A 12,413-nucleotide genomic window follows, 5' to 3' on the forward strand; every position below is an offset into this window, starting at 1 on the left:
AGGAAACAGAGAAGAAGAGAAATACAGCAGATTCCCTGCTTGTCCTGTCCTTCATTCCTCGGCTGCTGCCTTCCAATTGGCCAAGTCTGCCAAGAAGCTTGGGGTCAGAAGAGCCTAGAAAATATTTCCTATGGAACAAAAGCAGAGCAGGAAAGGGGAAGAAGGTACTTCACAGGAGACTGACAGGCACCCATTTGTCAATCGATGTTATATAACTGAGACAGGAAAACTTGTAGCCTTATTTGCCCACCCTGGACCCTGAAATGCCACTACATTTATCACTGGTATCCATCTACTTCACTTTCCTCTTTTCAATTCCTGAAAAGTTTATTTTAGTTTGGGTTCACAAAAAGATGATAAAAAGGTGAGAATTAACGTTCACTTTACAGAGTAAACTATATACTATTTATTAAACTAAGGCGAGCATGGTATGTATACAACTCTTTTACAGACGAATCTATGATTATTGATATAATTCTACTGCTGTGATCTCCCACTAACCAACATTCCCTAAGCTTGCTGCCCTGTAGGTATTTGTGAAACCCTTAGGCAGGTGTGGTTAAGGAAAAAGTACATGGACTTTTTCTGTTCAGAGCCCTTAATGAACTACAGATTTCTTAAGGGAAGAAGTTGTGTTTTATCTATACACACCTGTGTGTGTGCATGTGCGCATGCGTGTGCTTCTGTGAAACTAGGACCAGAACAAAACCATACATGGTTGAATAAATAAACCACCATGTGCTCTGGAAGGCAAGGGAAGAGTAAGAGTCAAGGAAGGGAAGAGCCTGGAACAGAGGGTGAGCTTTTGCTTGTGAAGAATGGGTTTCAGTTCCAAAAGGTTGTAGCTATGAGAATAGGTTATTAGGAGTCACAGACCACTTTACTCAAAATACCTTCTTTCAAAGAGGGGAAGGGTGTAGGACATGAAATCAATGTTTGCTTGTTGTCCCAAGCATTGTAAGATGTAATATATTCTTCATCAGCTTTAATGTTTCTTAACACATTTCTGGTGCAGCATTCTTAAACCCAATTTGCAAATTAGAAAATTGATGCTGAGAAAAGTTAAGCAATTTACTGAAGGTTACTTAGCAAGTAAATGATAGAGTCAGCTTTTAAACCCAGGCGTGAAGAATTGAAAAGAAAATAATACTTAGTATCTCACGATTCCTACTCAGGAAGTTTAAAATAACTGAAGACAATTAGAGATCTCTGCTCCTTGGAGAAGGTTAGGTGATCACCTAAATGATCGCCCCAAACCATCCCCAATTGTTTGAAATGTTCAATGGGAGAGGACCTTATAGCTCACAATTACAGAGAAAAGTATACCTTATAAAGCAAATTGGACTGTGATTGGAGAAATGTTAGTTTGAATGCTTTTAAATCAATGTGCCCATGACTTCTTTAGCTTTAAATAAAAGAGAGAGCTAGTGTGCATCGGAAAGAGGGACAGGCTAGACTTCCAATGAGAGAAAAGGGTGGTAGAACAGTGGCGATGTGAGCGCTAAAGACAGATTTCAACAATTTTGCAATTTTTTCTTTGTTGTCTCTTCTAATCTTCAACTATGGATAGAAAAAACAAAGCAGGCCTTTTGTGTTGGGAGAAATTTGTTTAAGGCTTTGAGTAAGAATTTGTTAGAGGAAAGGTTTTTTGTTGTTTTTTTTGTTTTGTTTTTGTTTTTGTTTTTGTTTTTCGTTTTGCAAAAGAAAAACATGTCTGAACATCACAGATCTAGAATGTTATTGATAGTGCAGAAAAAAAAAACCACTGAAATTAGGGTTGGAGGATCCAGGTTTATTCTAGATCTGTCTCCTCCTAGAATGTGAGCAAATTGTTTAACCTCCAAAACCTCTCCTTTAGGTCAGTTGAGAGAGGATATCACTAAGAGAGTCCTTTTGGCTCCTACATTCTGTGGTTCCTGCATGCAGAGATGCATTTTTGCAGCATGAAGGGATTCTCATCAGTCCTTTTTCCTGTCATCTCTTGAGCAATTTAAAATTTTGGACACCTGTAATATTAGAGGATGATTGAGAATGATAAGCTGTAGTTAATTATAGGTTAGCAGCATTTTGAGGTGTAGCTGAGAATGGTATAAGCACATGTTAGTTTTAATTGCTTTGCATTCATTTGAGTTATTAAGTTGTTATGAGGACAATTTGTTCCAGGACTTCTCTCTTATATAACTTATAGAGGTGACCAAAGACCTTATTAAAATAATCTGTGACCAAGATATAACTGTCAGACTCTTGTTATAGGGACGCCTATAATTCCTTTACCTCTAGATCTTCTTGGAAGTCTTGGGACTGGGACCGTTGTCCCTGTTGGAGGGAGGATCTGCAGGGATAGGACCCAGGAAAGAAAGCTAAGGAGAGGTTGCTGGCTGCCTGTTTGTACAGTGATTCATCAAACACACCTAGCAGACACCAGTATCTATGTCTGTGTACCAATTCTACATTGCCTTATAAGTATCCAGGAATATCTGGCTATCCTAATGAAGACTTTTATTTTATTTTAAGAATTTTATTTACTGTGAACTTTCTTAGTAGTGACTTGCATAAATACTAGTGTGTGTGTGTGTGTGTTTTTAAGGAGCTACATTTATGATAGAAAATAAAACAAGTCTGCTGATGTGAAAATGCAAATTTAATTATTTTCCACTGATTTTGAAAAAAATATTATTTATAAGAATATTCAGGGAGCCTTTCTAGAATATGTGTTGTAAGGGATTTTTTTCATCTGACTGGGATATAGAGCATGTAAAAAATAAAATAAAATAAAGTAGGAGCTTTGTCTCCAAACAGTCATGTTAGAAGGTGTTTATGATCTGTGTTACTCTGAGTTTGGGATGAGAAATGACAGGATAGAATTTAGTTCATTGAATGGCTCCTAAGCCCTTCATACCACAGTAGTAACAGGTGAGATACACAAATTCAATGGTTTATTGTTAATCCATTCATTCAACAAATACTTATTAATTCTGTACTGTGTGCCTGCCACTGCTTTAGGCCTGGGGACATAGTGTGATATTTGGACAATGTCTCTGCACTTATAGATATTATTTTATTGTTGGCAGAGAGTAAACAAATAATACTCCCTTAATACATAATGTGGTATCAGGCATTGACAATGCTCTTGAGAAAAAATAAAGTTGAGTAAGGTGACAGAACAGGATGGTCGAGGGTTAATATTATGCAATGTGGCATTAGGAGTCCTGTCTGACAAGATGACAATTCAGCAGAGATCTGAAAAGCTGGGAAAACAATAATATGGATATTCAAAAAACTTATTATTTTTTCATTCTTATTTTAAAATGGTAACTTAACCATTCTGTTTCTTATACCTAAAATATCCTCTCCCTTCACAAATTTTGGCAATTAAGGTCCAGTTCATAATACATCTTGGTTCTTGGTATATAATCTTGGGTAAAATGTCTTTTATTTTTAATCTAAAAATCCCCTTCTCGATCTTTACTATGTAAATAAATTTTTTTCTTTCTCAGAAAAAATAAAATTAATAAATGTGACAAAGAAGTGGATTGCATGAGACTTCGTAGACCTTTTCTCAAAAACAAAATATAAGTAATTCTAACAGCATATTTTGAGAACTTTCTTTCCCCAATTATTCTTCCTTGATTCGTTAATGGTTATACTAAAGACTAGAAAAATGCTATCCTACCACGACCACCTCAAATGAGGTTACAGAGTTATGACTGAATTTTGTCACTTGCCTTCATTCCTTTATAAGTGGATGTAGTCACTACAAGACTCACGCTGAATGTGACCGGCAGAACCTCACGTCTGCTACCAAGGATGAATGAATAGGTCATGATCGCCTTGGACATTTTAAAAGTGATTTTTTAAAAAATTGTGCAAACAAAATGCTGCATACAAACTTTACCATCTTAACCATTTCTAAGTGTATAATTCAGTAGTGATAAGTATATTCACCCTGTGCAACCTATCTCCAGAACTTCATCTTAGAAAACTGAAACTCTATACCCATTAAACAATAACCTTCCATTTCCTCTCCCCTCAGCCCTGACAACTACCATTCTATTTTCTTGTTTCCAAGACTTTGACTATGCTAGATACCATATACAAGTGAAATCACACAGTTTTTGTCTTTTTGTGACTGGCTTATTTCATTTACCATAACGTCCTCAAGATTCATCCACGTTGTAGCGTGTGTCAAAATTTCCTTCTATTTTAAGAGTGAATAACATTCCATTGTGTAGAATAATATTCCATTTTGTTTATCCATTTATAAAGCAGTTTCATTAAAGTGTAATTGATATAAAATAAACTGCACACATTTAAAATTGTATAATTTTTAAGGTTAAACATCTAAATACACACATAAAACCACCACTACAATTGAGATAGTGAATATATCCATCACCCACAAAACTTCCTCATTTACCTTTGTGATCTCTCCTTCTATTCTTCCCATCTTCCTGTCTTCAGGTAACAATTGATCTGTTGCCTGCCACTACATATTATGTTTCATTTTTTTAGAATTGTTTCTGTCACCCAGTTTAATTATTTTGAGATTCATCTGTTATAGCATATCTAAATCATTCATTCTTTTTTTATTGCTGATTAATATTCCATAGTACCAATATACAACAATTTGTTTATCCATTCACCTGTGGTTGATATTTGGTTTGTTTCTAGTTTTTGTAAATTACAAATACATGAGTATTTCACTTACAATTACAAATATATGAATTCTATGAACATTCATGTTTAAGTCTTTGTATGGATATTTTTTCATTTCTCTTGGATAAATACCTAGTAGTGGAATGGCAAGATCATATGCAAAATATATGTCCAACTTTTTAGAAAACTGTCAAACTGTTTTCCAAAGTGGCGAACATTTTATATTTCTACCAGTAACATGTAATTAGTATTATTAAGCACTGATGTTAAAAAAAAAAAGTGATTATACTGCCTACTTGATGTAAAAAAAGAGAGTATTAGAAAACAGAAATACAAGACCAGAGAAAGAATCAAAATTAAAGAGGGATTAAAAGGTGGAAAATACAGAAGAAAAGATAAGAGACTATACAGAGTATGTAAAAAAGTCCAACATATGTGTAAGTAGAATTCTAGATGGAGAATAAGGGAGTAGAAAGAAGCAAGTTTTGAAGAAAGAATGGCCAAGAATTTTCCAAAACTAATGAAAGATATCAACCCACAGATTTAAGAAGTTTAGCAAATCCCAGGAAAAACTAATACAAAGAAAAGTATAACCAGACGTATTATAATAAAAACACTGAAAATAAAACAAGAGAAGATAGTAAACATAGTCATAGGGATAGTGAATACTCTTTAACTTCAAAAAAGCAACAATATACCAACAATACATTCCTCAAAAGAAAGAGTATGCAGTTAAACCACTTTTAAAGCTTAAAATGATAATAATAGTAGCTTGTGGTGTGCATGCAAGTGTGCGTGTGTGTCTATGTCTACTCTTGCGCTAAAATGGCATAGTGTGAATTACAAATCTTTACATAACTTTTAAGTTAGTTTTTTGGTTGATTTATTTCATCCACCTTAGTTGATATTTTCCATAATGGATCAGAATAACTACATAATTAACTTGACCTTTAACAAAAAGCTTATGTTATCTTTCTGCTGCTACCAAATTATACTTTTTCTCTTCCTCTCCTCCTCTTCCTTCTTTACTGTCATTATTGATGCTATTTATTGAGCATTTACTCTGTGTCATATACTGTATTAAGTATTTTATACACAACTTCTAATCATTACAACAATGATGTGAAGTATACATTATTATTATTTTCATTTACAAATGAAGACATTTATATAAATATAGTTTAAACATGTCCCAGTTTGCAAAATTCTTAAGTGACAGAGCTGAAGTTTAAACTCAAGTCTGTTTATACTATCATTCATCCTCTCTCTCTCTCAGAATTTTTGTACCAGTCTTGGGGATTTATGCCTTACCTCTTTCCATGTTTTCCATACCTGGACAAGTGCCCTGAATGTAGTAAACCTGTAAAAACTTTCTTGAAAATTAGTAATAATAATAATTAATAATAATAATAGAATTTTAAAAGTGAAGAGATGAACACAGCGGTTTATTTGGGTTAAAAAATGGGCAATTCTATGGTCAAATACATTTAGAAAACGCCAGATTAAACAGATTTCCTCACAGCAGGACTTCTCAAAAATTTTAGGAAGAAATGTGTTGTGAATTTAGTCAACTAATTTCTAAGAAGAAATATATTTTAAAATTGTTAAGCTACATTTTAATCAGTGAAATATATTTCGTTTAGCAAGCAAATGAATATTTTCTTCAATTTGGGCATTTACAGCAAAGAACACAATTTAGCATGAAGTGACAATTTATAAAATCAATACCTCTATTACTTTTGAACAAATTCCTCATTAACGACTATGGACTACATTTTATATTAAGTAGAAAAACAAAAATATCATTGATGAGGTGCTGGGAGAGGGACAGAAAGGCCTAACCCAGCTTAATTTGCTCAGAAATTGTGAGAAAGGATGGATAGGATACAAATCAGTAGTTACCATTCTTCTGAAAAAAAAAAAAAAATCTTGAAAGAGTGATTGTTCTACCTCTTCTTAACTTACGACATAACTTCATCTTGGATATAAAAACTCCAGTAGTATAAACTCATGACCATTACTTCTTAATTTAACTAGATGATATGTATTAGAATAATTGAACATTTAGATTGAAACTTCAATGATGCAATCAATTATTTTGAGTATGCTAAGCTGTTAGGTCAGTAACAATCAATATGGCCATCTTAAAAGCAAGTGATCAGGAAATTTTTGTTTGATTTTGGTGACAATTGAATCAAGCAATGGTTTTGTTATTGTATGAAAAGAACCTCAGACATTTGCTGTATTAAAAGCTAAAAATATCAAGGGCAATTAAGGTTGTGGTAGGGACAATACTCTGTGCATAAATAATAGTCTCTAGAAAATCTGCCATGAGAGGGTACACATTCTATTTTTATATTTATTCACCTGTTCCTTCATTTAACCAGATCTGATCATCTTGTGTCTGCATAGCATCCTGGACTTCAAGCTAAGTTTCCCTAGCTACCTCTGATTTTAAATAAGTATATATGTACCGTTTTGGTCTCTATGAAACTCAGTGATTTAGAGGGGGTGGTGGGGAGAGAGTCGGAGAGAGAAAGAGAGAGGTGAAGGCAGGGAGAAAACTAGACTGATTTAATCAATATAATATTGGTGTGTGGTGGTATACTTTATGGCAGAAAACTAAACAAAAGGTACAGGGTAAGGAAGGTTTACCAGAAGTAATGCCTGAACTATAGCTTGAAGAATGAATGGAAGTAAATAAAACAGAAAAAGGGAGTAGGAAAGTGGTAAAGCAAAGGTTTGAGCAGAAATTCCTGGGGGGTGAGGGGGAATATTCTAGTAAAAAAAAATTACAGAGATGAGTTCATTTGAGGGACCCTAAGTAATTCAATATGGTTAATTTTATGTGTCAACTTGACTTGGCCACAGAACCCAGATTTTTGGTCAAACATTATTCTAGATGTTTCTGTGAAGGTATTTTCTTTAGAAGAAATTAATGTTTAAATCAGCAGACTTTGAGTAAAGCAGATTCTACCACTAACTTCCACCAATAACTACAGTCCTGACTTCTAAAAACATACTTGTTTTTTTTTTGCATGTTTTTAAATTTTATTTAAATATTTGTACATACAACTTTTTACTTGTACATAATTTAGTTTATTTTCATGGCTATATAATATCTCGTGTGAATATGCCACAATGTTTTAATCGATTCTAAAGATAGTTCTAATTTTTAGCTATTTTGTATAAAATTGTTACACACATTCTAGTATATGTCATTTGGTTAACACAGGTATACATTTTTGTTGGGTATATCCATAGGAGTAGAGTTGCTGGACTATAATGTATGCTTGATAGTAGAATCACAGATAAGTAAATGATCTGATCAGCCTTTCAGACAGCTCTCTTAGCAATGAAAATTAAAGAATAATGAGAATAATCTAGGTAAGAACTGATCAGGGTTTGAACTAATGTATGTAAGACAGAAATTAAGAGATGGATACGAGAGCTAATTAGAGGAGGAAATAATTGAACTTGATGACCTAATTAGACACAGGTATGTGGTTAGGATTACTTCTAGGTATCTAGCTGGATAGATATTAGCACCATTTATGGAGATAGGGCTATAGGAATCTCATTAAATGAGTAGGAAATTGTTATTATTCATTTTGGAAGTGAAGAAATAAAGACTGACACTGTAAATTACTAAAAAGTGGCTTGTTTTCTCCAAGATGTTTTAAGAATTCTTTAAACAATCAGAACAGTTCTTGGCTTTACACATCAATTGCCATACATTCTAATAATTATATCCATTGACAACTACAGAGAGCTAAAGCAGGTAGACCTGGATTTGAAGTTATCTCTGTCATTTAGAAGTTATATAAACTTGGCTAGTTATTTGACATCTAAGAGGAAGTTTTTTCACCTTTAACACCAGGATAATAATATACATTTTTCATGAAGTCAAGTATGTAAAGCACCTATTATATCTATTAATGCCAAATGTATGGTGATTTTAAATGATAGCTATTATTATTGTTATATTTAGTTATTACATCTTAATATTTATTTTTTTACAACTTATATTCTCTAAAGAAGAAAAGAAAGGTAGCTTCTGATTTAAAATAAGGATGTATGCACTGGTGTCTGACATAATTCCGTTTTTTGCCATTCCTAGACTATTCAGTTTAATGACTTCATCTGCCATTTTCACATCCTCCCCAAATTATGAGTATTCATTAGTTTTTACCTATCTACTTCTATTAAGCTATTTTTTTAGATTACATACATAAGGTTATGGATAATTAATACATTATCATATATACGAATAATAATAAATTATTATTTTCATTCATCATTTATCAATATGCTGCCATATTGTAATAAAGTCAACTTTTCATTTAATCAAGCTTATGTTCATAACAGGTACATTCCTATTACAAAAAGTTTTTATAGTTTTTCTTTTGTTTAAAGTAGACTAATACATTTTTTTTTTGCATTTTTGACAATAGAAATGGAATTAACACAGTTTTCTGCCACAAATTTTGCAGAGAGCATCTCTGTAAAACCTGAAATGTATATTGATGCCCTGTCTTGAGAGGAATGTTAGTAGAACTAATGAGAAGGCTACAGAATTGCTATATATGTATAGAAGATAGATTGTGTAAGTCACAAAGTTTAAAGCTGGAAAGAGCCAACAAGAGTCAGCTGAGTGGCCATGGCTGTTGAACTGGAAACAGATTCGACGTACATTGAGGGAGAATGGGACTGCCACTAATTCATGGATTCTTGCTCCTTTACCCATAAACAGCTGTGAGGATTGGCCTGGTTATTGCTAAAACCCACATTGTTTCAGGAAGTCTGCAGATTTTCTGAAAGGTTTACTAGGTTCCCAGAAAGTGCACTGAAGTTCATTGAATCTATTCATTGTAGTCTAACTTTTCCCAGACAGTCCCCTGTTCACCATCTCAGTGACCTAGGAATACACCAGCCTCTGCTGCTCAGACTCACTTTATAATTATCTATCTCAATGAAAAGTCTAGCCAGAGAGATTAAAAAAGAGAGGAAATATTTATTCAATTTCTTTCAAGTCTGTTGCCTAATTTCTTGCCGAGTGAATGGCCGTGAGTGTTTGGCATGTGGACAAATGTAAAGAGACAAAGCAGGAGTCCCAAACCCATCATGTATTCATAAACTCTGAGAGCAGAGTTTCTTGACCCTAGTTGCAGATGCTCTCCAGGGGTGCTTTTAAATATTATTGCTGGCATGGCCCCACCACGGCTTATTAAATCACAGTTTCTAAAGATGTGTTTGGGGCCCTAGGATTGTTTTAGTTCCCAAGAAGATTACAATTTTCAGTCAGGGTTAAGAACAACAGCTGGAGTTTTCTAAGGTGATTTAGAGACCATGCAAAGTACCTTAGAGATCATCTAGTTGAAGACATGAAACAGATCAGAAGCTCTGGTTAATGTGAAGAGGAGCATTTCAGACTGTTTTGCCCACTTGCCCTCCTACCTGGATCAAGAACACTGCTATTCATGTTACTAAGTAGAAAAAAATATTAAATTTCATGTTTATTATTCCCAAAATGAGAATAAAAAATTGGAGAATTTAGTGACCAAATCATAGTATCAGCATTGTATTGATTAGGAATTTGAAAGCATTGAGCTCCAATAGTTTATAAACCAGCACTAACTTTGCATGGCATTTTCATCATATTTGTAAAAATCATAATGTTTGACATTTTTATTCCATACTTTAGTCACTAATCCAGTGGAGATTCCTACCATCTTATTTTTTTAGAGTTAGTGATTACTTAACAGGTCATTTGTATCCATAAATATTCTTTTCTCACCTTGCAGGTGGCAAGGTGGAAGAAACCAATGACTTCTGCAATGGTCATTGCAGAAGGAGGGTGAGAGCCTTAGCCTGAGGAGGGCAAATGAGATTATAGAGCCAAATGTGAATTAAGGCAGCTGCCAGTGGTTCTATGATGAGTGAATAGATTTTTATTTTATGTAGCCTTCATTCACATTTTTACGTTTGATTTTATTTTTTGATTATAATGACAGGCTGTGATTATACATTATTAGAGATAAATACTAAAGAGGTGACTAAAGGGCAAGAAATTGAGGATGATTAGTGTCATACCAGCAGGGAGCAAAGGCAGAAGATAATGTTTTTTTTTTTTTTTTTTTTCAGTTTCAGATGCTGCATTTACATCACCCACACGTTCTGGAATAAACTTAGAATATTTCTTTTATTTCATGGTACTTTTGTACTACCGTCCAATGATCAGAAACTGTGGCTGTTGGAGGGCATATGCAGCTCTGCAACTTTGAAATTATTGACCATATTTATTTTACATGGTATATATTCTTTGGGCATTCAGTGGTACTTACTACCCTGTTTCTGAAGTACTTCTCTCAAATCCTTCATTTCTTCTTAGAAATACAGCTATAACTGAATACTTTCTGAGGAGAAAAAGCTAATTAGTTTTTATGTGTTAGAAATACTGTACATATCAGGGCTGATCGAGGGTGGGCTTAGAAATCTTTGAGAATTGGAGATTAGAGTCTAAACTTTAGACATGGATATATCATCTAGGGCCCTGTAATTGATTTACTCTCAACCTTGAGGTACATTCTTATTTTGAGATACCTATATTTTGCATATACCAGGGGAAACTTTTGCTAATGGACAAGAGTCTCATGCAAGAATATTCATAGCAGTGATGTTTATGTAGCAAGATTAGATTGAGATTAGTCTAAAAGTCCTTTGAAAGGAGAATGATGAAACTGATATAAATGAACACGTTGAAATATTATACAATAGCAACAGTTAAAACTATAGCTATTCACATTTATCTTGGACAGAAGTTCAACAATATCAAGTGTATGAACTTGTGTAGCACTATTGGAAATATTGATTCATGTGACCATTTTGGAAAATATTATTATCTTATACAGTTGGAAATATAATAAACATTGTGGAGTGTTTCCTATGTCTCAGTTATTCTCTTATATGCAAATATTAATGCATTTTATCTTTAAAATTGTGAGGTAGGTACTGTACTTTTAATCATTTTACATATGAGGAAATTGATACAGAGAGGTCGAGTAACTGGGCCAAGATTGAAAAGCTCATTACGGGTATAATCAGCATTGAACCCAGACAGTCTGGCTTCAGAGTTCATCCTCTTAACCATTAGATTATGCCGTCCCTTCCAACTAGGTGGCCAAAATTTCACTTATTGACATATGTGATATTAAATATTTTCCCTTAGTACAGAGAGACATTTTCTCATAGCAATGACATTGATTTAAAATAAGAAAAAACTTAAAAATCCATTGTTAAGAGAATGGATAATCAAGATATAGTCGTACAGAATAATATACAATAGTGAAAACAAACTGATTGTACCATGCAAATCAATATCAGAATAATGTTTAGTGATAAAAGCAAGGGCAAAGAACATATATCATATGTAAATATGTATTAAAATACATGCAAAACTATTCAATGTGTATTTGCATCATACTACCACAAATAACAACAATCAATAATCTTTGAGAAAAGATTTTTTGGAAAAAAAATTTCTATTTCACTTAAATTTTAAAAATGAAAAATTAAATACATAAAGGAATGTGATCTTTTTCTTTCCTTATTGAACTGGGAACAGATTTGCATGTTTGCAAAGTATAACTTATATTAAGACAATTTGAAATATATATCAAAGACTTTTTCATAAATTTTTGAAACTTTTTTTGTAAAATATTGTGTAAAAGACATACACAATTTTTTTTTTTTACCTA

Source organism: Pteropus vampyrus, unplaced genomic scaffold (genome assembly GCF_000151845.1).
Source record: "Pteropus vampyrus isolate Shadow unplaced genomic scaffold, Pvam_2.0 Scaffold1, whole genome shotgun sequence".
Classification (NCBI taxonomy): Eukaryota; Metazoa; Chordata; class Mammalia; order Chiroptera; family Pteropodidae; genus Pteropus; species Pteropus vampyrus.